The 24,366-nt window shown below is 42.3% G+C and overlaps 1 pseudogene; it reads left to right on the top strand.

The window, feature by feature from the left end:
• Nucleotides 1-739: 739 nt before the first annotated feature.
• On the top strand, nucleotides 740-858 carry LOC146076154 (5S ribosomal RNA; annotated as a pseudogene).
• The last annotated feature ends 23,508 nt before the right edge of the window (nucleotides 859-24,366 follow it).

Here is a 24,366-nt window from a genome sequence, read left to right as displayed (position 1 = left end):
TCTCTGCCGAGAATCCACAGCCTGCACTTGCGGCTGATCACCCGGAAGACTTCGCAACCAACACCCGCACTGCCGGAGGATCCTCCAGTGTCACCTCTCTCACGAGATACCATTTACCTGCCGGAGCACAAGCAGGTCAAGGTACGGGAGCAGACCGCGGACTCACTGAGTGTCCCAGTCTGGCTCCGTCTATATTAACCATTGCTATACCTCATATCATCGGCTTACAACCATTACCTATCTGCCACAGAGAAGGGGTTTGGCCATATTGTATCTACTGTGGCAACAGTGTATCTATTTCTATACTAACGTCATAACACTGTCTAGCTTTAACCTATATCAACCTGATTGCCACAGTATACTTAAGCTTGGTATGTGATCAACTATTTGACTGTGAGCTGCATATTTAAAACCACCACAGCTTACAAGGAGGATCTAATCTCTTAACATCAGTACAATATATTGGATGACTTTTTTCTGTATTTTCAATTAGAAATCGTGCTGTAATTATTTACCTCCACTAAGTACCATCTGACATAACCACCACCCAGAGTAAAATCCTGTGGATACAACCCGGAGGTATCAGGGAGTACAGTGACTTTAGAGATCTATCTCTTTACTAATTAATTGCAGTAATAATAATAGTAAATATTTTTGGTGAGCATAGCTGTGACAGCAATAATCTCGGATACGCAAGCGGTTGACTGGGACCACTGGGGGTGACTAGGGTCCCCATACAGTATACCACCATACCTCACTGGCCTGCCCAACACCCTTCCGAACTTGGAAGCCAAGCAGTGAAGGGCCTGGACAGTACTCAGGTGGGTGACCCCTGGAGAAGTCCAGGTGTGGTATCCTTTTGTGTGTGGGGTCCGGGTGTCACCATTCAGTGGTTTCAGAGCCGCCTACTGCTTGTGTTCCTTATTAATTCAGCCAATTCAGGCTTATCATTGTATACTACATATTTGCCCGTGACGTGGGGCAGCAAATCCCCCCCCATAAAAATAATAATCATCTTGGGGATTCAACTCATTTTTGCAGCCTACGGTCACTCGGGCTCATGTACCTGAGATGACTATATGCACTGAATGATATATAAAAGTGTGACTGTAACTTATTTTTCATTTGACATATTATACCAAAATATATCACATACAATCACACAACAAAACCCAAGCAATTGAATACCAAAATCTTTTCAACGCGCCTATTATTTTAATTAAGAGTTTATAAATAAAAGCTAAGTTTTAACTTAATTTCATTACATATCAAATTAATTTTTGTTACAAGAGTGCGCCCACAAAGCGTTTACTGTCTTTTTCTTTGCACCGCTGCAAGGTAAAAAAATCCCCCATTTTCAGTTTAGTTACTGAACGCTGGGCGCACCACCAGCACCAGAATCACAAGCATCAGCCTAAGTGGTTTATTACGCTGGTACAAGATTATTTCTAAATTAATCTAATTTAAGCTGTAGCGGGTCCATCCCCTCTTGTGTTTGATACTGTATAATTGGGAGGAATTGGAAATAAGGGGATGTGACACAATATTAATCTTAACGTAATTTACTTAAAGAAGTTTTTACATTGATACAGTGATGCATTCAGTATAGAAAAATTGCCACGTTACGTGCACTGGCCCTTGGCCTCTGTGCACGATTTTGTGCAGAGTAATGCCTGTGACTGTGTGGCATACTGGGAGTGCATTAGAAAAATACAGTAAAAACTCAACATCAACCCTAGGCAGTGGACAGCAAAGAAAATGGCCATGGCAGGAGGGCTGCTTTTCATGACCAACCGCAGCAGCTTCTCCCCCCGCCATAAGTCATTGATTCCCTGGCAGCCATGGTGATGCCCCACCCAGCAAAGTGAAGTCAAGCAGATTCAGGGGTGGAAACACAGCCAGCAAGCTACAAAAAGTTAGTTTCCTAAAAAAAATGATTTGATTAAACTTAAAGTCAGTTCAGCATGCAGTGAGAGCATAGCCAGAATTAGACCTCATGGGGCCCTATGCAAGATACCTGTTTGGGGCCTCATTTCTCAAACAATTGATAGCACTATATTTTCATTCATGCCGCTGTTCCTTCCTGCTTATATCCGTGATTTCTCCTTTATATCTGCCTCTCATTACCCCCCTCCATAGCTATTTTTCACTGCCAGTTCCTCCATACACTGAACCCTCACATCCCTCCCTGTCCACCTCACAACACACCCCCTCAAATCAATGTTACAGCACTCCTCCCTCACTACACTGTCCATTCACAGCACCTTAGTCCTCACTCAAAGTCCACCTCACGGCACTTGCCTTCTATATGGGGGAAATACATAAATTGTGGCCCACAGGAATAAAATACACACATTATCCCACACAAGAATAAAACATTATACTCATGAAAAAAAAAAAACTGTACCCCAAAAAACGAACACATTGATTACAATAAGAAAAAAAACACATTTACAGTTCTGGCAGACCCTGTTGCTGAAAGGATTGGTTTGCTAAACTGTGCATTTGGTGCATTTTTTGGCACAGTTTTTGAAACTGCCATCCTGTCTGCCACTGCAGTGCTGCTCCTAGATGGGCCACATGTTTTTGCCACCCACTTGTGTCGCTTAGCTTAGTCATCCAGCTACCTCGGTGCAACTTTTGGCAAAAAACAATATTGTGAGCCGTGCGGTGTTCATAATTAATTGGAAATTAGTAGAAATCAATGTTTTTGAGTTTAATAATAACAAGGGAACAAATAAAACACCCAAATTCTGTGCTTTTTAGCTATTTTTATGTGTTTTGTTTTTTTAAATACAAATACAAACCAAAATGCACAAGGGTGGTTTTGGCAAAACCAATACAGATCCAAAACATGAAAAGAGATACAGATCCAAAACCAAAACACAAAACTTCTCTAATATAAACAACCATATAATAGTGACCACTCATATATATATATATATATATATATATATATATAAATACACACACTAGTTACATATATATATATATAAATAGGTACTTGTTTCCTAGCACGGCCACAACGATTTAGATCGTTGTGGTCGTAAGATAAAAAATCGGATCGATCGCATCGCATGAGATTTGGTCGCATACGATGCGACCGATCCGACCGACCGATTTTTCACCCGATTTTTTTTTTTTTCACCAGATTTGTTTCAATTGCCCCCCCAAATGTTACTGAGTGGGCTAGACCCCACGATAGACGTCAACCCGAAGCGTGGCGAGCGCAGCGAGCCCGCGTGGGGCGGCGGTGCGCGTCCTCCGACCTTTTCATTCCCCTACTATCCACGTCGGCGTGGAGTTGAGAATATATAGTGTGGCGAGCGCAGCGAGCCACCGAGCCCGAAGCGTGGCGAGCGCAGCGCGCCCCGCGAGGGGACGCGTATAACTTCACAGGTATACGCGTCCCCTCGCGGGGCTCGCCACGCTTCGGGCTCGGTGGCTCGCTGCGCTCGCCACACTATATATTCTCAACTCCACGCCGACGTGGATAGTAGGGGAATGAAAAGGTCGGAGGACGCGTACCGCCGCCCCTCGCGGGCTCGCTGCGCTCGCCACGCTTCGGGTTGACGTCTATCGTGGGGTCATGGCGGGCACATAAAAAATGTGAAATGGGTCATATTGGCCCATTTCACCTTTTTTATCATTTTTCCCTATGTGAGATGGACTTAATCAAGTCCATCTAATCTTGTGCCATTATAATGGCACAAGACCGACGCGATCCTCCCGATTTCAATGTTAAAAGATTTTTTAACATTGAAGTCTATGGAAAAATCGGGTGAATCGGTCGGTCGCATCGCGGCCGATTTTAATTGGTCGCGACCGACCGATTGACCCGATTTCTGTCATTCAAAGGGAAAAAATTGTAAAAAATCGGCCACATCGTGAGGATCGTGTCCCTTAATTAAGAGCCACGATCACTCACGATTGTGGCCGTTCTAGGAAACAAGTACCTATAAATATCCACACCCCAACGCGTTTCGTCATCTAGGACTTCGTCAGGAGGCGCCTCCTGACGAAGTCCTAGATGAAGAAACACGTTGGGGTGTGGCTTCTCTGACGTGCTGTGTCCGAGTCCCTTCGCCTGGATCGTGGAGACGCTGCTGCCGTGGTTCTATCCGGTTGATACGCCTGTGTTGCCGCCTGTACCCCGTGAGCTGTCCCACGCTGCTGTTTTAAATTGTATGTGAGCTTTGTGCGCTCCTTCTTCACTTCTCTGTTCCTACATGTTACTGGTGGGGGTTGGGCATACCCCATTTGGAGTCGAGCGGCACCTGACTAATCCCAGAAATTCTGGATGAAAAGAAGGGAAGGACTTTTAAATTACTAAGGACTTTGCGCATCAATTCATTATTGTGTATATATATATATATATATCTATAGAGAAGGGGTTGGAAGGAAGCGCTATATAGTGCAATATTATTTTGATAAAAATAAATTTATTCTCTGCACATAAAACTGAACCAACGATACACTGCTTGTACCATTAAGTTCCTCAGTGTGGGCTACAAATACCACATGGTGTATAAGATAATAAAACCCGGTCACCCGGTCACCGTCTGTCCCTGGTGCTGCCTCCTGGCAGGGTCCGCTCTGTCACCTTAGCGCTCACAGCACTTCACGGTAGAAGATCAGCGCGTACCCCTTAGCTTCCACGCAGCAGGACTTCAGACTTGGTGTGTCAGTTTGCGTCAGGTAAGACATGCCCAAACACGTTTCGCCTGTGGCTTCGTCAGTGGGCTGTCTTACCTGACGCTACCTTAGTCTATTTCTACCCAAAACAATTAACATCAGCTGGTGTATTAACCCCGCTCACTCAGGACACGGTTCAATCTATTTAAAAGTGACTACGGCTCAAATAATATTCAGCCTGTAACTGCTATTCCAGCCAGATCGAGATTTAAAACATTACACAACACATATAACTTAAAAACACACATGAAGACTAAGAAGCGGGGACATGATTTATAAAGTGCATACTAATTAGAATAGGGGATTATCAAAGAACAGGGCACTAATAATTTTTTGGTGTAAGTATTTTCAGAATAAAGGCAGAGCACCTCCGCAATTTCTATTCCACCTGTATGCAATAGATTTCTTAATGATTTTTCCATATCCTGGGTCAGCGAGATTTTACAAATTTTCTACATCATACACACCAGGCAATTTTTCTAAAAGATCAAAGTACATAGCAGGCAATTTATCCAACTGGTCAAGTACACACCAGGCGATTTTCATATACGGTCAAATCCATCATACATAGCTGGTGATTTGTCAATAAATTCAACTACAGCTAGGGATGCCAATCCCGGGGCATTTTTTCAATCCCGGGATTCAGGATTGAAAAATGCTCAATCCCGGGATTCCCGGGATCCCCGGGATTGGCTTCTCTAATAATGAAACGAAAAAGTGTCCCGTCCCCCGAAAACTTCCCGCCCCGCATATCTCAATAGAAATGCCTAATAAGTCACCCGCAGTCACTTACGGAGGTGGGGACATGCAGGAGCAGTAGTCCTCCTCCTGCGGACAGGCAGCGGGCTTGTGGCTGGGCGATCGGGATCGGCACAGTGGTGATCTGTGCTGACAGGCATGCTGGCGGCCGGGCTGCGCAGCGTGACGTGATGTCAGGGGTCACGCTGCACAGTCTGGGCACCGCCATGCTTGTCGGCACAGATCACTGTCCCGAACAGCGGCACTGCCGGTGGCACAGGTAACTGGTCTGTAGCAGTCAGCCGGGCAGCATCTGAGCCATATAGGTGCTCAGCGCTGCCCGGCTTTTTTAAAAAAAGTGAATTTTACACGGGGTACTAATCCCGAAATCCCGGGATTGGGAGCTTCAATCCCGGGATTCAAATCCCACCAATTTTAGGCCCAAATCCCGGGATCCCGCCGATCCCGATCCCGGGATTGGCCTCCCTAACTACAGCCCTACAATGGGATTTTTTACAGGTATAAAGTTTCTACACATATATATAACAATCCGGGACACAGATCAAAAATATATAGCCAAAAATCTTTTACAGTTATTCTTCATCTAGATGCCACATTGATACATGTATATAAGGGGCTTCTTAAGTGTTAGCAATGAACGGTGTTATCTCGCAATTCTCATTCAGCCCGTTAGGTATAATTGTATCCAGAGTAAGTATACAATGGGTCTCCCTTCTTAGCAATTGCTTATCAAGATCACCACCTCTCTTATCTGGCAGTACCAATTCTATCCCTTTAAATTTAAGGCCACCAGCATCCCCTCCATGGTGTTCTAGGAAGTGCTGGGGTACACTATGATTAGTGATTTTATTTTTAATGTTCCTAGTATGTTCTAAGATCCTTATTTTTAGGACACGTTTGGTCTTTCCAATATACATATAACCGCACGGACACGTTAATGCATAAATAACTGATTTGCAGTTGCAGTTGATGAAGTTTCTTATTTTAAATTTGTTTCCATTTTTATCCTCAATCTCCTTTGAGCCCCTTTCACCCAGTGGGCACACCTTGCACTTTCCACATGTGTAAAAGCCGACAATGCCACCCAGTGGGCGTGCCACATTTGTTTTTATGGGCTCCAAGCAGCTCTTGGACACCAAAGATTTTATGTTTTTGGCCCTTCTAAAAATCAGATCCGGTCTATCAGGCAGTTCATTTTTCAATATTGGGTCTAACTGAAGATTATGCCAGTTTTTCTTTATTATATTTCTAATCTGTTTCTCAGCATTATTGTAACCTGTAACAAATGGACAAACCATTTTTTTTTTTATTATTTTTCGTTTTATAAACTAGCAGATCAGATCTTTTTGATTTAAGAGCCCTATTTTTTGATGACTCTATTAGAGACAGAGGGTAGCCTCTCTCAAGGAACCTCTGTGTATATATATCTGCTTGTTCTTTAAACTTATGTAGTTCACTACAATTTCTCCGTAATCTGGAGAACTGGGAAAATAGTATATTATTTTTCCAAGCAGGTAGATGGCAACTGGTGTATTCCAGGTAGCTGTTGGAATCTACCGCCTTAAAATGTGTACAGGTTTCTATTTTGTTATTGTGGCTACTTATGCTGAGATCCAGGAATTCCAGTTTGCACTCATCAACTACATATGTAAATTTTAAGTTATATCTATTAACATTTATTTTGTCAACAAATTCTTTAAAATCAGGAACTGTCCCGTCCCAGATCACTATCACGTCGTCTATATAGCGACGGAATACAATGATGCGCGGGTCGGCATATGTCGCCAACATCTCAGATTCCCATTGTCCCATGTACAGGTTTGCGAGACTTGGCGCGCAGATGCTACCCATCGCCGTCCCGCAAACCTGTACATACCACTCCTCCAGGAACATAAAATAATTACATCTTAACACAAATCCTAGGCATTTATATATATATATATATATATATATATATATATATATATACAGTCACAGTGGTGCCCAGTAGCATCACAGGTGCCCATTCATATATGAATACACACACCGTAGTACCAAGTCATATATGAATATACACATCCATGGTAGTGTCCAATAGCATCACAGGTTTTGAGTCATTTATGAATATGAACACAAAATAGTGCCCAGTGAAATATAAATATCCACATACAGTAGTGCCCAGTAGCATCACAGGTTCCCAGTTATATACAGGTTGAGTATCCCGTATCCGAATATCCGTTATCTGAGTTATTCCGAAAACCATACATTCCAGAAAGGGAACAAAAATGTATTTATTTTTTTTGCAAAAACTCACTGGGGACATTTGTAACAGCACTGCTGAGGACATGATATGTTACTGACACTACTGGGGATATCTGTATCAGCACTACTGAGGGAACGATATGTAACTGCCACTATATATGTGCAAGACAATGATTGCTTGGCATTTAAATTCAGTGTCTGAGATTGTACACAAACTTTGTTTCATGTTTTGAAACCCTGTTTTATGCACAAATAAAATATATTTGTGTTTATTTCATGTTTTTGATGTATATGTACAACATAAATGCAAGATACCTCAAGATACATCATTGAAATATTAAAATATTCTGAAATACGGAATAATCAAAATTCTCCTGGTCCCGAGCATTTTGGATAAGGGATACTCACCCTGTATAAATATAAACACACAGCAGTGTCCAGTTACATCACAGAAAGGAACCTGTTTATATATGAATATACACACAGTAGTGCCCAGTAGTATCACAGGTGTCCAATTATATATGAACACACACACACACACACACACACACACACACACACACACACACACACACACACATACAGTAGTGCCCAGTAGCATCACAATAGTGCCCTGTCATTATGAATATGCACAGAGTAGTGCCTAGTCATACTGTATATGATTATACACATAGTAGTGCCCAGTCATAATATAAATATACAAACAATATTGCCCAGTGGCAGTCATAGCATTAACACAACAAAACCCAGTTATAGTAAATACACAAAGCTATGCCCACTGACTCTAAAAACCTCACTGCATTGCCCACTCAGAATAAATAATTATGATAGCAGTGCCCAGATAATGGGGGTTATTCTAGTTCACTCTTTCTGACAAAATCCTTTTTAGATGGACAAAACCATGTGCACTGCAGGTGGGACAGATGTTACTTGTGCAGAGAGAATTAGATTTGGGTGGGGTTTTACTTCAAAGTGAGATCTATATTGCAGTGTAAAAATAAAGCAGTCAGTTTTTACCCTGCACAGAAACAAAATAACTCACCCAAATGTAATTCTCTCTGCACGTTACATCTGTCCCCCTGCAGTGCACATGGTTTTGTCCATCTAAGAAGGATTTTGTAAGAAAAGAGTGAACTAGAATAATGCCCAATGTCTTTCTCATCACACAATGAAATATCTCTGTGATCCTGACTCATGAAGCTCTGAATCCATTGTTACTGCCACCTGTGAAAGTGTCCATGGTCTGTGGCAGTTGTGTAAGCAGTGTGTTTCTGCAGTGTGTTTCTGTTCATAATGTTGAGGGGTCTGGTGCCAAAAAAGGTGCAAATGTGGAGCAGGGGCATGTTGACCCCAGTTGTTGGTGAAATAACTCAGGTGTGTCAAAAAGGAGTGTGGTGTTGCAGAAAGAGGACATGACCTCACTGCCTGAGTGTGATGGCATATGTGGGGCATCTGGAGAGGATCTGAGATCCCAACTGTGTATTTATTTTATGCTACACTTGGGTGAATAATTTTTCACAGTTCTCTGAAATTTTGCTGTAGGTGTTTCAAATGTTTTCTTCTGCACATAATTCACGAACTCCAGTTCTATTTCTAGGCTACTAAATAATACAAACACAGTGTGGAAAAATTATTAATTGGAATGGTGAAACAAAAGTATAACTAAAATTTGTATAACTTAGGTATCACACCCCTGGGCAATGGCTTATTTTGCAAGAAAAGTTGGTTTCAGTGAACTGCTTCCTCTACCAATGTGATCTGTAGACCAACTTCTGTTCTAGACCAAACCTTTGTACCCATCTTCAACTAAAACCTAAACAACTGTATATTTGTGAATCAGCTTCAGTTAGATTTTTCATTGATATTCTGGGCCAGATGTATCAACTTTCAAAAGTGATAAAATGGAGCCAATCAACTCCTACCTGTCATGTCACAGATTGTGTTTGAAAAATGACAGGTAGGAGCTGATTGGCTGGTTTGTTATCACTCTCCATTTTATCACTTTTTGAAGCTTGATACATCTAGCCCACTGTATTTCATTTTGACTGTTACATGCAAATACCCGACTGTTAGAAATACAGTATAATAATTAATCAATTCAAATTATATACAAAATAATAATAATAAAGCACAATTAGTAATATAATTAGTAGAATATAAACTAGTAAGTACAAAATGAGTTTGTGTAAAGAGTGAAGGGAATTCATATACCTACAGTATGTTTCAGATCCACAGAAAATTCTCCTGTAGATGATTACAGCCCATGAGGTATGGGTGTGCTATGTATACAAATCAACTTTGTGTATGTTACCCGCATTGTTTTATAATGAACATGGATGTAAGAACAGTAAAACTAGCTCAGAGTGGATATTAATGTACTACAGTCCTTTAAGTGATCACACATGCAGCCCGGTGATTGTCTGACAGGCACTAATGTTTGTGTCACGGTGCATGTACATGCAGAGCCAGAACAGAAAAATGTTTGGCCTAAGGTAAAACTTAAACCAGAGCCTGATTCATATTTGTTAACATCTGAGAATAATTTTCAGGGACACTGTAAAGTTCATCTATACAATGAGCACGCCGTGCATTTACGAATACATTGCTAATGACTTGACCACCGAAAAAGACCATAGTAGAATTGTATTTCATTTAAAACGCACATATTCAATTAATCAAATTGTTTAATAGGGAGTAACTTACACAGCCCTGATCATCCATTTATGCGGACTCTTACTGATCCACTCATACATACTGTAGATGCCTAACTTCTGTGAAAGTTCACATTATGGTTGTGCCAGTAATAAAGCAACACACCACACATGGCATTGGTCATGCTCCCTATTTCTGGAAGACAGTTTGTATTTGGGCTGTGTTATAAGGCCAGCTTGCTGTAAGTTAGCTGCATTGTACCAGAACATCCATGACAGCCTGCCCCAGCATTTGTTTTAGAAACATAGAATTTGACGGCAGATAAGAACCACTTGGTCAATCTAGTCTGCCCCTTTTTTAAACATGTCACCACAATCCATATTTGATCCTTATTTCTTTGTAAAGATATCAATATGCTTATCCCAAGCATGTTTAAATTGCTCTACTGTATTTGCCTCTACCACCTCCGATGGGGGTGCCGGACCCGGTCCCGGCAGTCGGGATCCCGACAGTCATTTACCCGACGTCGGGATCCCAACTGTCAAAACGCTGACAGACGGGTGACCGATGGCCACCCTCTATTTTCCCTCGTAGGGGTCCATGACCCCCATAGAGGGAGAATGGAATAGGTGGCGATCGTAGCGAGCCACCGTGCCCACAGCGTGGCGAGGGCAGCAAGCCTGCAAGGGGCTTTGTTGCACTCACCATGCTGTCTGAGTCCGGGCAGTCGGGATCCAGACGTTGGGCTAATGACTGTCGGGATCCCGACTGTTGGAACCCTATACCACACCCGAGAAAATTGTTTTTTATGGATTAACCTGGCGCGTTATCACTGCCCTAGGTTTCTAACGGATTGTATGGTTCTCCTTACATACAGAAACAGATATGCAAGAAAGAAAATACAGACAGTATCCTTAGGCGCTGATCCTGAATATTTTTTTGGGTACTCATCCTATACCACACCCCTCCGATGGGAGGCTATTCCACTGCCCCAGTTTTGTGACTGGGGCAGACTGATGAGAAGCAGGTTGCTATGGGTAGCATCCCAGCTAAGTTGGTTGCTATGCACAACATCCCATCTTCAATAGATCTTCCATCTTAGTAAATTTACCTGCAAGGCTGCAATGCTCATATAGCTGTCCAGCCATCTCATCATCAATTAAATTCTTCAGGACCACACACACTGGGCTCAGTTTACTCGTTTGAGCTGCTTTCAGCTCGAAAGCCGGCCCTGTTTGTACAGGGCAGTGATGAGCGTTAAGCAGTGGTGTTCACTCCCGCATCATCGCTGGCCTTGCCAATCATCTGCTGGTAATACCAACAGATGAACGACGGGTTGGACGGCTTTCCTTAGCGTCCTGCTATGGAAAGTCGTCCACCCAAGGGAAGATCGCTAAAATGTCTGAAAACAGCTCAGTCACTGTGTATGCACTGAGCGTTTTTCAACCCTGCGATTTTCTCCATCATTGGTCAGCATACACGCTGGGCAAAATCGGTCAGTGAATACATTTTTGTTTACATTTCTGAGAGCAGGCAAATGTTGGGTCTGTTTAAGAGTATTTCAATTTTGAAAACATATATATTTATTTTGCAATGCTGAAAGTATTATTATGGACAATTTATCAAAAATACTGCTGAGTCAGCAGCTATGATAAAGGATCATTCTTGTCTAAAGAGAAATTAGTAACTTCTGGGTTACCTACAGTACATCTGACTTACCTACAGTCCATCACAGACACATATGTGCACAGAGTAGGCTGCCTGAAAGGTATCTGAAGATCTCTCTAAGGTATAAGTGTAGCCTACAGTATAGAAGACTACAATGTACATCTGAAGTTGGCATTAGCTGTAAGGGCCAAAGTCTGAAAATTATGTTTTGAAACATTAAATTAGGGCCTTATTCAGCTTGGATCGCATATGATAAGCTGCTCTCAGCAACTTATCAAACGCAATGCAGATGCAGGAGGAGGGACATACTGTACCACCCCTGCCTGCATTTATGATCACATTGAATTGCAATGCGATCGCTGTGTAGATGAATATTGTGACCAACGGTGTCACTCCGCTACTGCAGCCTGAGTAAGGCCAAGGAAACTCCCTTGCAGCACAGTCCTTGCCCCTGCCACTCCTGGAAAACAAGGTGACACTTGGGGTAACCCTCCCCATCAACGCCTCTGCCTACGCATTGGGCACAAGCAGAATGCCACCATCGACCATAAAGCAGGTTGGATCGTCTATGCAATACAACCTGAATTAGTCCCTTAGTCAACAGCATGGTTAATAATAATGGCGGCTGCAGTCTGCAATATTAAGTAGCCTAATACACAAGATATCTCTAATATTTCCTGTATCAGACATTTTATTTAAATTTAGGGAAGCTTATAAATGTCAAGATCATTGGAAACAGAGATTTCAGCTTGTTTTTATGCTACTAAATAGTCTCCTGAAAGTAAGGCAAACTAGCCAACAGCAAAGTTATAAGATGACGATGTGGGAGTTGGCACATTCTACGGTGCTCAGATGTAAAAATGTCACTGTTCTAGTTGACCAAATTAAAATGTATCTACTGCTAATGCACTTAGCCTCCACCATTAATAATTTACATTTTTGTTTTTTTCTCCCTAAAGTTACTTCTAGCCAGTGGCGGCTCCAGAGAAGAGGGGCTGCAGCACAGTCCAAAATTCAAATAGGGGAGGATCACCAACTGCCATTGAGTCAGTTTGGAAAAGCAGTTAGTATGGCTCCCCTATTTGAATCACTTAGTAACAGGGGCGGATTTACGGCAAGGAAACCTAGGTATACGCCTAGGGCTCAGCGGGTCCCAAGAGGCCTGTGGCCTGTGAGTGGCAGGCTGGACCGAGGGAAGGGTGCGCTAGCACCACTGGTGTTCTATGTATAACTATACCTGACACAGTGGTTTCAGTTGATAGGTCTACAGTGTCTATATAGACAGTCAATAGGTCTACCCCAAAAGCGCGACATGCAAATGGTCCACAGGTTTAAAGGTTGACAGGGTCAAAAGGTCACCATGAAAAAGGTCAATAGGTCAACAGGGTCAAAATATCAATGGGGTAAAAATGTCGACATGAAATATTAGACACATGGGGCAAGATGCAGCAAGTATTGCAAGAAGCTTGCGATGCTTGCCACCAGTCTCCGCATGCATACCAGTGTAGTAACAGTCCTGGAGTCCAGTGTTGTGGAATGGAATTGGCAATTGGTGAAGAATGGCAGTGCTCTCTCTCAGAGGTATATCTAGTTACAGCTCTTCTGTTAGTTGCAAGCAAGTTAATGGAAATAGGGTAGAGAAAAGAAAGACAATAAGTGATAAGTGGGTCTAACTCAACATAGCACTGCCTAGTATTTGGTAGCAAAGTAACAATGTAATAGTCCTACCTAATGATGATGCTATTATTTATTTACGGGCCTTCTTAGTGCTATTGATCTGTCATTTCACAACACTAGAATCACCTTCCTATAAATTGTGCCTACTATATGTCAGTAAGCTCTCACGGATAGCATTTTCAACTGTATATATATATATATATATATATATATATTTTTTTTTTAATAACTGTGCTACTTCTGTGCTACAGCTGCACATACAGTATGTATGTCAGATTGCTAGAACTTTAAAAAGTTGTTATACAGTATTTTAAACATAGTAATAGTTTAGTGCCAAAGTCATAATCCACCTGGTTGCCTCTGGGAAAATATGACTGCTTTCACAAAACTGGCAAAAAATGAATATCAATTATTAAGACATGCAGCTATATAAATACTTCAACACCAAATTGTTATAGTCTAAATCGTAACTTCATTATAAGGTGCTGCTGTCATATACAGTATTCCTGCTCTACTTGATTTCTCATTTTTGCTACTCTCGTTCACACATGCAGTCTTATTGCAGTAAATTATTGTCCTATTTCGGTTTTGGCAGGCAACATAATAATTATATAATTGTGTGTGTGTGTCATATATATATATATATATATATATATATACATATATATATATATAAAATCATTTATATATTTGTACTTATATATAACTTAATGTTCCTATGCTTTTGTGCTTTTGAGAGGAGGAATATAACGTGATATTTTAATATTTTAGAGGGAACCAGGCCCCTTTATTTTTATTTCCCACCAGCTCATGTGATTAGTTGTTCATTTTATAAGTCAGAGTTCATCTTAATACATTTTATGTTACTCTTTCCCTCAAGAGCATTTGCATTTCAGGCCAACTCATGCATAATATGGCCAAAAAAGGCATTGCCTTTGGATAACCATAACCCTACACTGCTTGTTTGGAGGAGATGTGCCTGGCTTGAATTTATAGATTTTAGGAATTTATCTTCCTCAGGCAGATTGGGTCATTATGAAAGCCGTCTGTGCACAGTGCAGCTTGTGAGAGTCATCCAAGTGCATTATTACTCTTGAATGTATGAACAATGCAGATAGATTCTTGTAACATTAAGCAATGAAGCAGGAGTATGTTTACACACAGAGACACTATGTATGTATATATATATATATATATATATATATATATATATATACAGTACACCCACACATATACACACACACTGAGTGGCCAAATTATGACCACTTGACTGACACGCAGATCAGCCATAACTTCACGTTGCTGCCGCTAGAGGCCGAGATGGCTATAAAAAGGGAGGTTGGGATCATTGGGTCGACCTAATGATGGTTGACAGTAGGGTAACCAACTCATCCCTTTACTTCGGGACACATATTAATTACACAGGTTCTGTGGCAGTTTGAAACCAGGTGAAAGCCAGCCACAGAACCTGTGTAATTAATATGTGTCCCGAATTAAAGGGATGAGTTGGTAACCCTAGTTGACAGTCATTAGGTCGACACTGTATGCAGTGTTTATCCTGCGGCTTTTTGGAGGATATAGCCTCCTACAGTATTGCTTGTTTGGCCTGGATGTGTATGGCACTCTCCCTGGTAAATAGATAGGGTTCTCGACCAGGTCGTCACCTGGGAACTGGGGACTGCAGCGACAGCCGGTTACCACCGCATCCTGTGCCGGGGACACGGCCCTCGCTTCCTCCCACCTCCTCCGCACTGCTCACTGCAGCCGGGGCCTCCGCTCTGCTCACCGTCGCCTCCTCCACCATGCTACTCCGGAGGCCGGGGATGGTGGAGCTCCGTGAATGTGAGATCGGAGCTCCAGGTGATGCGACCATCCTCGGCTCCCACCGGAAGTGCGTGAGGCAGAGCAGAAAAGAAAACTACAGTTTGGAGTATTGGGGCAATCTTTATTAAACTGCCATTTTTGGGGGGTGGAGGGTGTTATCATTTGCATTATGAGTTGCTTCTAATTTTGCTAATTATATTGTTCTAGTTACCAGCCCATCAAAGTGACAGAACAACATAACAGTAATGTCCATGTCGGCGACTGCGCGAATACGAATGGAACAACACTTCCACTGTAGGGTGCCATCTAGTGGCCACTGGTACATTCTACACTTCAATTCCCCCTTTTACTTTTACATTGTTCTATTCTTTTAAGACAATAATCTATTAATATTCTCTATTCTAAACATGTTTCTTTTCCATCTGTATGCATTTAATTGTCCTCAAAACCAGGCAAAGGCAAGACACTAAAGCAAGCAAAAGTGTCAGGAACGAAAGGAAAACTAACTCAGTTATAAATGTAGGCTAGATGCACTCAGACATATGGGAAAACAGCATGAGCAGACAATAGTTATATGAGTAGCCTAGATAGAATCTATAGGAAAACAGACAAATGTACTCAACAAATGTATATTACTTTTTATACCCTTAAAGCTACCACAGTATTATTATAGTAAATCATAACCTAAACAAAACCACAGGAGATCCACTCATCTCCAATAACCTTGTTTGTGTTTTTTATTGTTTCCGAGATACTTAGAATTTCTTTTATCTTTCTGCTTAACATAAAAAGCAGGCGATAGTCAAAGGCAATGTATTTTCCTGTAGATTATATTTGATTTGTTCTTTTCTTCCTATGTCTAGATGTATGATTGTTATTTGCCAGTGAATTCTGAAATTTATTGTTTGTCATAATAAGCCTCAAAAATATTAATGAAGCAACGTATTATGAGAAGTTTCTGTAACAAGCAATCTCTGTGCATATCACCCAACACATTAGACATGGGTTGTAAATATCACTCCAGAGTATTTGGTTGCCATAGATACATTAAAGGTGTAAAATAACACTTAAAAATAATCATACTGTATCTGATATGTTAATTATGACAGTCATCTGCAAAATAACATGGTGAATGTATTACTCAATCAGGACTGGTAAAATATAAACTATATAACAACCCCTAATACTCTCATTCTATATGCTGCACATCAGTGGCGTAACTATAAATTTTGCACACCCCTGCCAAAAAGTTTGTGGCGCCCCTCCCACCCGGGTTCCTCTCCAGCGTGTTTCCCCAGCGTGTGACGTAATGACGTCACACGCATAACGGAGAAGCTGAAGCACGAGAGAGGAAGAGACCAGCACACACTGCTGCTTCCCTTGGCTCCCAGGCCACCCTAGCACGCCCATCCGCCCTTCCATCCTGTGCACAGTAGCTAATAGCTGGCTCTGTGTACAGTCAATTGAATCAGTGAGGGGATTTGTTATCTCTGTCATGACCGCACCCGTGCTGTGCAGAGGCGGAACTACCATTGGTGCAGCAGGTGCATTGCACCGGGGCCCCTGAAGACTAAGGGGCCCACTTCTGCCATCCACTGCTATGTGGCATATTGTGAACTTGTTTTGGAGTGGAAGAGGAGGGCCCAAAAATGTAGTTTTGCACCTGGGCCAACCACTCGTAAGTTCCGACACTGGTGCTGTGGATGACTTGCCTCCAGTGCTCAGTCTGGGCAGCGGTGGCAGAGGCAGGCAGCAGAGTGGGTGCCGGCGCCACACATACCCCGCTGCTGCTTGCTCCCCCAAGCGGCTGCTGGGGCTGCCTTACAGTAGTTACGCCACTGCTGCACATCAATAATGTGACAAGACGGTTTTATGTTTTTAATGTATTTCCTGTGTACATACAGTAGTGTAATTTAACCATCTACTGGGACACCTTCCTATTCTTTCAAGATGCTTTATTTGTGGTTACCAGTACCAGAAATTAATTAAATAATTGATGTTTAAAATATCAAGTATATTCATTCTTAGCACAGTTAACTGCAGTAGTAGATTGGATGTTCAGGAGCAGATCATGTTGGACTGGTTGAGACACAGCAAGTGATGTTGGCTATCCGGCAACAGTATCACATACTGAGGGGGGCATTCAATCCCGGGTCACAACTGTCGATCTGGCCCGACAGCCGTGACCCTTGTCCGTTTTCGTTTAGTTAGATCGCAGATCACTAGGCGCTATTCAATGTCCTGCTTCGCGATCTGCGAAAATGGGGTGTGTCCGTGTAAACAGGTGTGAATTGTTGATATTCGGCCGCAATCGCGACAGTTTATGGCCGAAATCGACAAAAAACGGGCCTGCTTTTAAAGTCGGGACCATTCTGTCTATCTGCCTCTTCGCGGCTATCAGGAAAGATAGCAACGAATAGACGGTCGCCGCTATTTCCCCCATCGCAAATAGCATCTGGGATTGAATACCCCCCCCTGAATCCTTTCCAATACTTGTGAACGCGTGGGATCATTCTGGTTGGCTAGCTAAGCAGCGGTATTTGGCAGCTTAGCAAGCCTTCTTAGGCCGCCGTGCGTATGAGTGCCTACCCCCTGCCGCTTTACGAATGTCTGTGCTGCACTGCGAATGGATGTTTTGCATAAACATCCATTCGGAGAGTAGTGTGTGGACCTGAAATCATTTGATGGTCATTGACCATCGAGTGATTTATACAGTGCTCGCAAATCAGTCTGGGCTGACTCAGACTTGAGATGACTTGGTCTGAGAACTGGGTGGGCGGTTGTGTGAGCACCACTGAGATTATGCAATTCTCCAAAGGCGCCGGCACAGAAGCCCTACACATGCGCATATGCGAATATGCACATGCGCAGTGCTCCAACATTGGTCCCCAGTGCAAACACGACAATTCAGTGGGTATACACACAAATAGCATTAATATCACTCCCACTATGTAGTATGGCAGCACGGACGGTGTAATGGTTAACATTCACAGCACTGAGGTCATGCGTTCAATTCCCACTATGGCCCAAACTGAACAGAGTTTGTATATGTGTGCGCTATATAAATAACTGTTAATACTACTACTAATAATAACAATACATGTATGAAATACATTACAAAGATAGTGAACTAAATTTACATTTCACCAGTACAACTCATTTCCATTAAACATACCAATTCAGTGCACATGACTCCTGTATGAAGGTCACATAAAGTAGATGGAATTGGGTACTCTTTCTATTTGTTTGGATTAAAAAAACTTTGAGTTAATTGAGGTATGTGCACAACAAGCATTTGTCATGTCTTTTTTGGGCACTCGTCTGTGTGCCCAGGCTGATTGAAACTTTCAAGTGCTATCATAATGATGTCACTGTGTTTTCCTGGTGACTTAGTGCAGCAGTACTGATTCCCGATTAGGGTGCACATGCTGTACTTTATCTATCTGCAACATGACAAAAGTGCCAAAGGGCTGTCAGCATGCTTTCCTTGCCCTGAAATAGTCCTGAGATAATGGTAAAACCCATACACTTCTCACTGTATAAGATGGGTCACGGCAACTTTGTCAAGTATTATGTACTCAAATGACTTTGCATCTAATGAGTTAAAAAATATACTTGCACCATTTAAAGAAAAACAGGGCACGAAACTGAGATAACTTCTAGTAGAGGGCTACTTGACCTTATTGCCTTTATGTAATTTTCCCATTTCAGACTCATCATTACATTTGTATCCTACAGTGCTAAAAGTTTGTATTTAAGTGATGTGTATGGGTCATCATAATTACATACTGTCTCTGCTTCCCATAGTTACTTCCAGTCCTTAATATTTGTTTATTGGATTTTCACAGAAAATGTAACTGTATATTTTTTGTTCATAATCAGTCTTTATTAAGTGCCCAAAAAAATATATGACACAAGAAAGTAAAAGTAATCAAAAGGGATATAAAAATGGTACAATTTTACAATGCACATAACAGAAACACACTGCAAAGCAAGAAACCAAAATAGGAGTGACCTGAAGAAGAAAAAAGGCCTTAAATTCTTACCAATAATACCAGGTAGAAATACCTCGACAGTGTTGGAAGGTCGATACAATCATTAGGTCGACAATGGCAATGTTGACAGTCAAAAGGTCTAAACTGTTAATAAAAAAATAAATTAGTTTTTATGGGTTTTTCCCCGAATGACGACATAGTCGACATGGACAACATCAAAGTGTACAGCATCACCTTGCATTGCTCGCTGCGCTCGGTACACTATTTTATTTTTCATCAATGCCGAAGCGTAGTGTTTTTCAACCACTGTGCCGTGGTACACTACTGTGCCTTGAGCTGTTCTCAAGTGTGCCCCCAGATCTAGAGATGCCCAAACCAGTTTACAGCCACCACCAGTTTAATTGTTATTTACTGGTCTCTTCTTTTCATGTAAAGGGCCAATGTATTTTATGTGTGTTACTTGTGGGGACCAGTGTGATTGTTTTTTATATGGGGGCCAGTAGGTTTGGTTTTGTTATTTATATGGGGGCCAGTAGGTTTGTTTTTTTTCCTGTGGGGGCCAATGTGTTTTGCCCTGTGGGGATCTCATGGTGTGCCTTGGCAATTTTAAAATCTTATTTAGTGTGCTGCAAGGTAAAAAGGTTGAAAATCACTGCCGTAGTGGATGGTAGGGCACATGTCGGGAAAAAAAGGCGAAAAACTCATGTTGACATTTTGACCTATTGCCTGCGTCGACCTTCCAACCCTGTCTACCTTAGCCATTTCACCCTAGTTCAGGCGTTGAACTAAGCACTGTTGACCCAATCAATGCCTGTCGACCTAAATACCATTGACCAAATGACCATAATACAGACAGGTAGTCCTCGTAAAATATTATACTGCTTCTACTCTGATCTGTCAGTCATGTATCTTATCTCAATGTAAAATAATTTTTCATATCATACAACACTACACCAACATACTGTGCATCTCACACTGTACAGCGCATTTCAAAATATCGACCCCTAAGCTCTGCCCAAGATCTGCATCTCTCATCTGCATCCCTCCAAGAATGGAAGTGAAGAATAAAGCAGAGGATAGTGTAGTGTGACATCAAGGCCATCTGAGGAAATTGTACTTTTGATAACAGTAATGGAAATTTGTAGGGATGTGGTGACTAGAGGAAGAGGAGAGATGATAATTTCAGTCTTTGGACAGTTTTATTGTTTTGTTGGGGCATCCATATGATTTGGGCAGTGGCGGCTCCTGCCTTTAGACTTAAGTGGGGCTGCAATTTCCTGGGTACTGCTCGTTGCAAACACTCATTAATTATTTGCAGGTTATTAGTTTGATTTGCGCTGTACTAGTGTTTGTATGCATTTACTGTAAATAAATGATGTACTCATATGCACACAAACACAGGTACAGAGCAAAATACACGCTTTTTATAACTTTAATACTAATTAAAGTACACTTTATAAAAATGATACTCTTAATAAAGATCTACATACAAATATTATTAAAATAAAATAAACTTCCATGCACCTCTCTGGTGCAATGCATACGTTCTTTCAGCTGCATCACACTGAGTGACTCACTGAAGTCTGGGCATGCTTACTGCAGAGAATTGCTTCTGGGCTGCACAGACAGCAGCCCATAGAAGCACTGTAGCTCTGCCGATTTGCACAGAATGGCTTCCTGCTGGAAGCTATTGCTGTCATCGCTCCATGTACTGGCAGACCAAGAGGGGGAGGAGTTTCCAGCTCTGTGTATGATGAGCAGTAGCAGCTTCCAATATGAATCTACTACATGCTGCCCACAGGTTTGGGATGTTGCTGTGTCTGCCCTGCTGCTTCATGGAGCCTGGTGAGAGGAGGTTACCAACGTGTCAGAGACACAGACAGCCAGAACCAGAGCTCCAGAGGTAGGGGAGGGTGCCTGCAGGGGGAAGCCCCGTAGCTCTGGTGCGGTCTGTCTGTGTCTCTGGTGTTGTAATTTTAGCTGGAGGGGCTGCAGTCCTGCAGCCCTATAGCAGGAGCTGGTTGATCCATGGTTCTCCACCTGTGGTTCATCCCTTCTGGTACTCAAGTGGAAATGAGTTCCACCATGGATCCAGCACCACTTTAAACCCCGCAGGTGACCAAATGAGTAAATAAGTTCACCAAGAGTAGAGGAAAGTAGTGAGAAAAATCAGGGCTATGCAGGACCTCGACAGACAGTGACTGGGAGGATGTGCCAGAGCTAGAAATGCTGAAAGAGCAAGCTGGTTTGTAGGAAGCACATATAGTGCAGTGGGTAATTGCATCTTTTACCCAGGAACCACTTTACAATTAACTTACTACAGTATATGGACAATGCAATAGGAAGTACTGCCCCATGTATCATTTTGTGATGGATACGAAAATTCTGAAATGATAATTGGAGGGGGTGATGCTCCAGCAGTGTAAAAGGAAGGAAAGGAAGGAGTATACTCTCCCTAATGCCAGGCGAGTGAAGGCTATACTGGAGAACACTATGCAGCAGAGAAGTCCAGTTATTTTGTTGCAAGTGGATCATTAATCAATTGTGCAATGAAAGTCCCCTTGGGATGTTGCTTCCCACTTTGTATTAGATTGTATAGTGGTTATCCATTACTTACCTAGTATCCATAAGCAAAAGGGTAAAAACAGTATTTATCTTCCTTTTATGTTCTTGTATTTGTACATATGTCTTTGTGTTTTGATGTATAGATACAAGTTGAAAGCCCCCTTTTCAGTTGGTGGATGAAATGTATGTATTAGATTTTATCTCTCTCCGATTCCACACAGTGTCATTTGTATCTTTCAGGAAAATAGATGAATGCAATGTGTTTCTTCAGGTTAAGCACTGTAGCTACATAACAATTGCTTACATGTAACTAGTTTGACAGTTGCTTGTTTTCAAGCCTACTCTCCTCTATTACTAGAATATAAAGGTAGAAAACTGCATGTAGAATATAGAAACATATGGACTCTATGTTAAGAATGCAACATGAGTACAATGTTGAGCACCCACCATTTTTCCAGGCCTGAACCGGACTAATCCACCAGTGTGCTAACTAAATTCCTGTTATGCCCCAGTGTCTCAGAACCAGCCCAGACCATTTTCTACAGCAAAAAGTAGAGGCAACAAACCTGACTTACTGGCTGCATATTTGAAGACAATCTGCATTGTAATAACATATTAAAAGGCCACCATTCTATTTTACTGGCATTTAATAGAGGGACTCAGGGGTTAAAGTGAGGGGGAACTGGGTGGAACTGAGTTCCACCACCTCTAATGGTAGGGGGAACTGAGTTCCACCTCCATCACAGCCCTGAACAGTAATTCCAACAGAAAAACCTGTCCCATCGGCTTCTTCCTCTGGCACGGCGTGCATAATGTAAAGTTAAGATGAACAACTGTGGACATTATGTGTATAAGGGGAATTACTGTGTGATTTAATATGAATCAAGGGCACTACATGCAGTGTAATGTGTATACGATTGTGCTACCATGTATGGTGGGACCATTATCCCTTTATGGGTGGTAGGGCACAATTCCCTAGCACAGTTCTAGGCTCTGCCTAATGGGGGGGAGTATCGGTGTTAGGGGAGCGGAGTTCCACCACCACTCCTGGACCACTTTAAGCCATGGAGGGACTGGTCTCCTGGTCTGGCTGACAAGGGCAGGTTACCTAGGATGGCAGACAGGATTCACAGCCTGTCTTGCTCTTGTCCTTCCTTCCCATTCAGTTACTGTGTTTCTTGTCCACCATTTCTCCTTACACTTTGCTAGGAAAAGTTTCCACCTTGGCCATGCAGGAAAAAGTCAAAGGGGGATATTTGCTAAGATGGGAATAAGACTTCACATGTGATGTTGGTATGGGCAACCAATCAGATCCTGTCTGCTATCTTCTAGAGGGTGCAAAATATATAAGAAGTAGAGGTACTTGTGTAGTTTCACGGCGCCAGCATGCCGCCGTGCGTCTGAGTCCCCTTGCGGGGCTCGCTTCGCTCGCCTACGCTGCGGGCTTGGTGGCTCACTATGCTCGCCACGCTATTTAAAATCAACTCCATGCCAACATAGACAGTGGAGGTATGAACTATCCATGTTGGCATGGAGTTAAGTTACTTTTTTGGACATATTTCGTGGCGAGCATACACCCGGAAGTAGCACATAGTAATATGGGTGAATGTCATATTACTGCTGTATACTGCATGTAATGTGAGAGCTATTCATTTATTACGGTATCCGGACTTATGATAGATTGACTCTAGGTCGACAGTCATAAGATCAACCACTCTTGGTCGACAGTCAAAAAGTCAACAATCGGAAGTTCGACATGGTCAAAAGGTCGACATGGAAAATGTTGACGTGAGTTTTTTTACAAAATTGCGGTATTTCATACCCTACCATGCACTATGGCATGGAGGGAGAATATAATAGTGTGTCGAGTGCACCGAGCCACCGAGCCCAAAGCCTGACGAGCATAGCAAGCCACCGAGCCCGAAGCCTGACAAGCATAGCGAGCCATGCGAGGGGACGCGGTACACTTAGACGGTGTCCATGGCGACCTATGTCACACACAGGAGACAGAGATTTATGTATTTGTGAGTGTATAGGATCAAAAGGAGGGTTAGTAAAATAGGAAAAAGAGTACAGTTTGGATACTTTAGAGAATGTGCCAAATGGTTCAGGTAGGTAATTGAGAAGGTCACTGACTAAGGAGGAGCATACCATTCCACCTCGTATCTGATCAATCTTGTCCTTGAAGTAGGAAGCAAGATGTATATACAGTATGTCCCCATGTTCCTAATGTTCTGGAATCAGCTACTAGTGAGTCCATTACTGATATACTCATATATATGTTGCAGCA

The sequence above is a fragment of the Crinia signifera genome, chromosome 4, assembly GCF_055691185.1.
Source record: "Crinia signifera chromosome 4, ASM5569118v1, whole genome shotgun sequence".
NCBI classification, from domain to species: Eukaryota; Metazoa; Chordata; class Amphibia; order Anura; family Myobatrachidae; genus Crinia; species Crinia signifera.
This window is presented reverse-complemented; position numbering and strand designations above follow the sequence as displayed.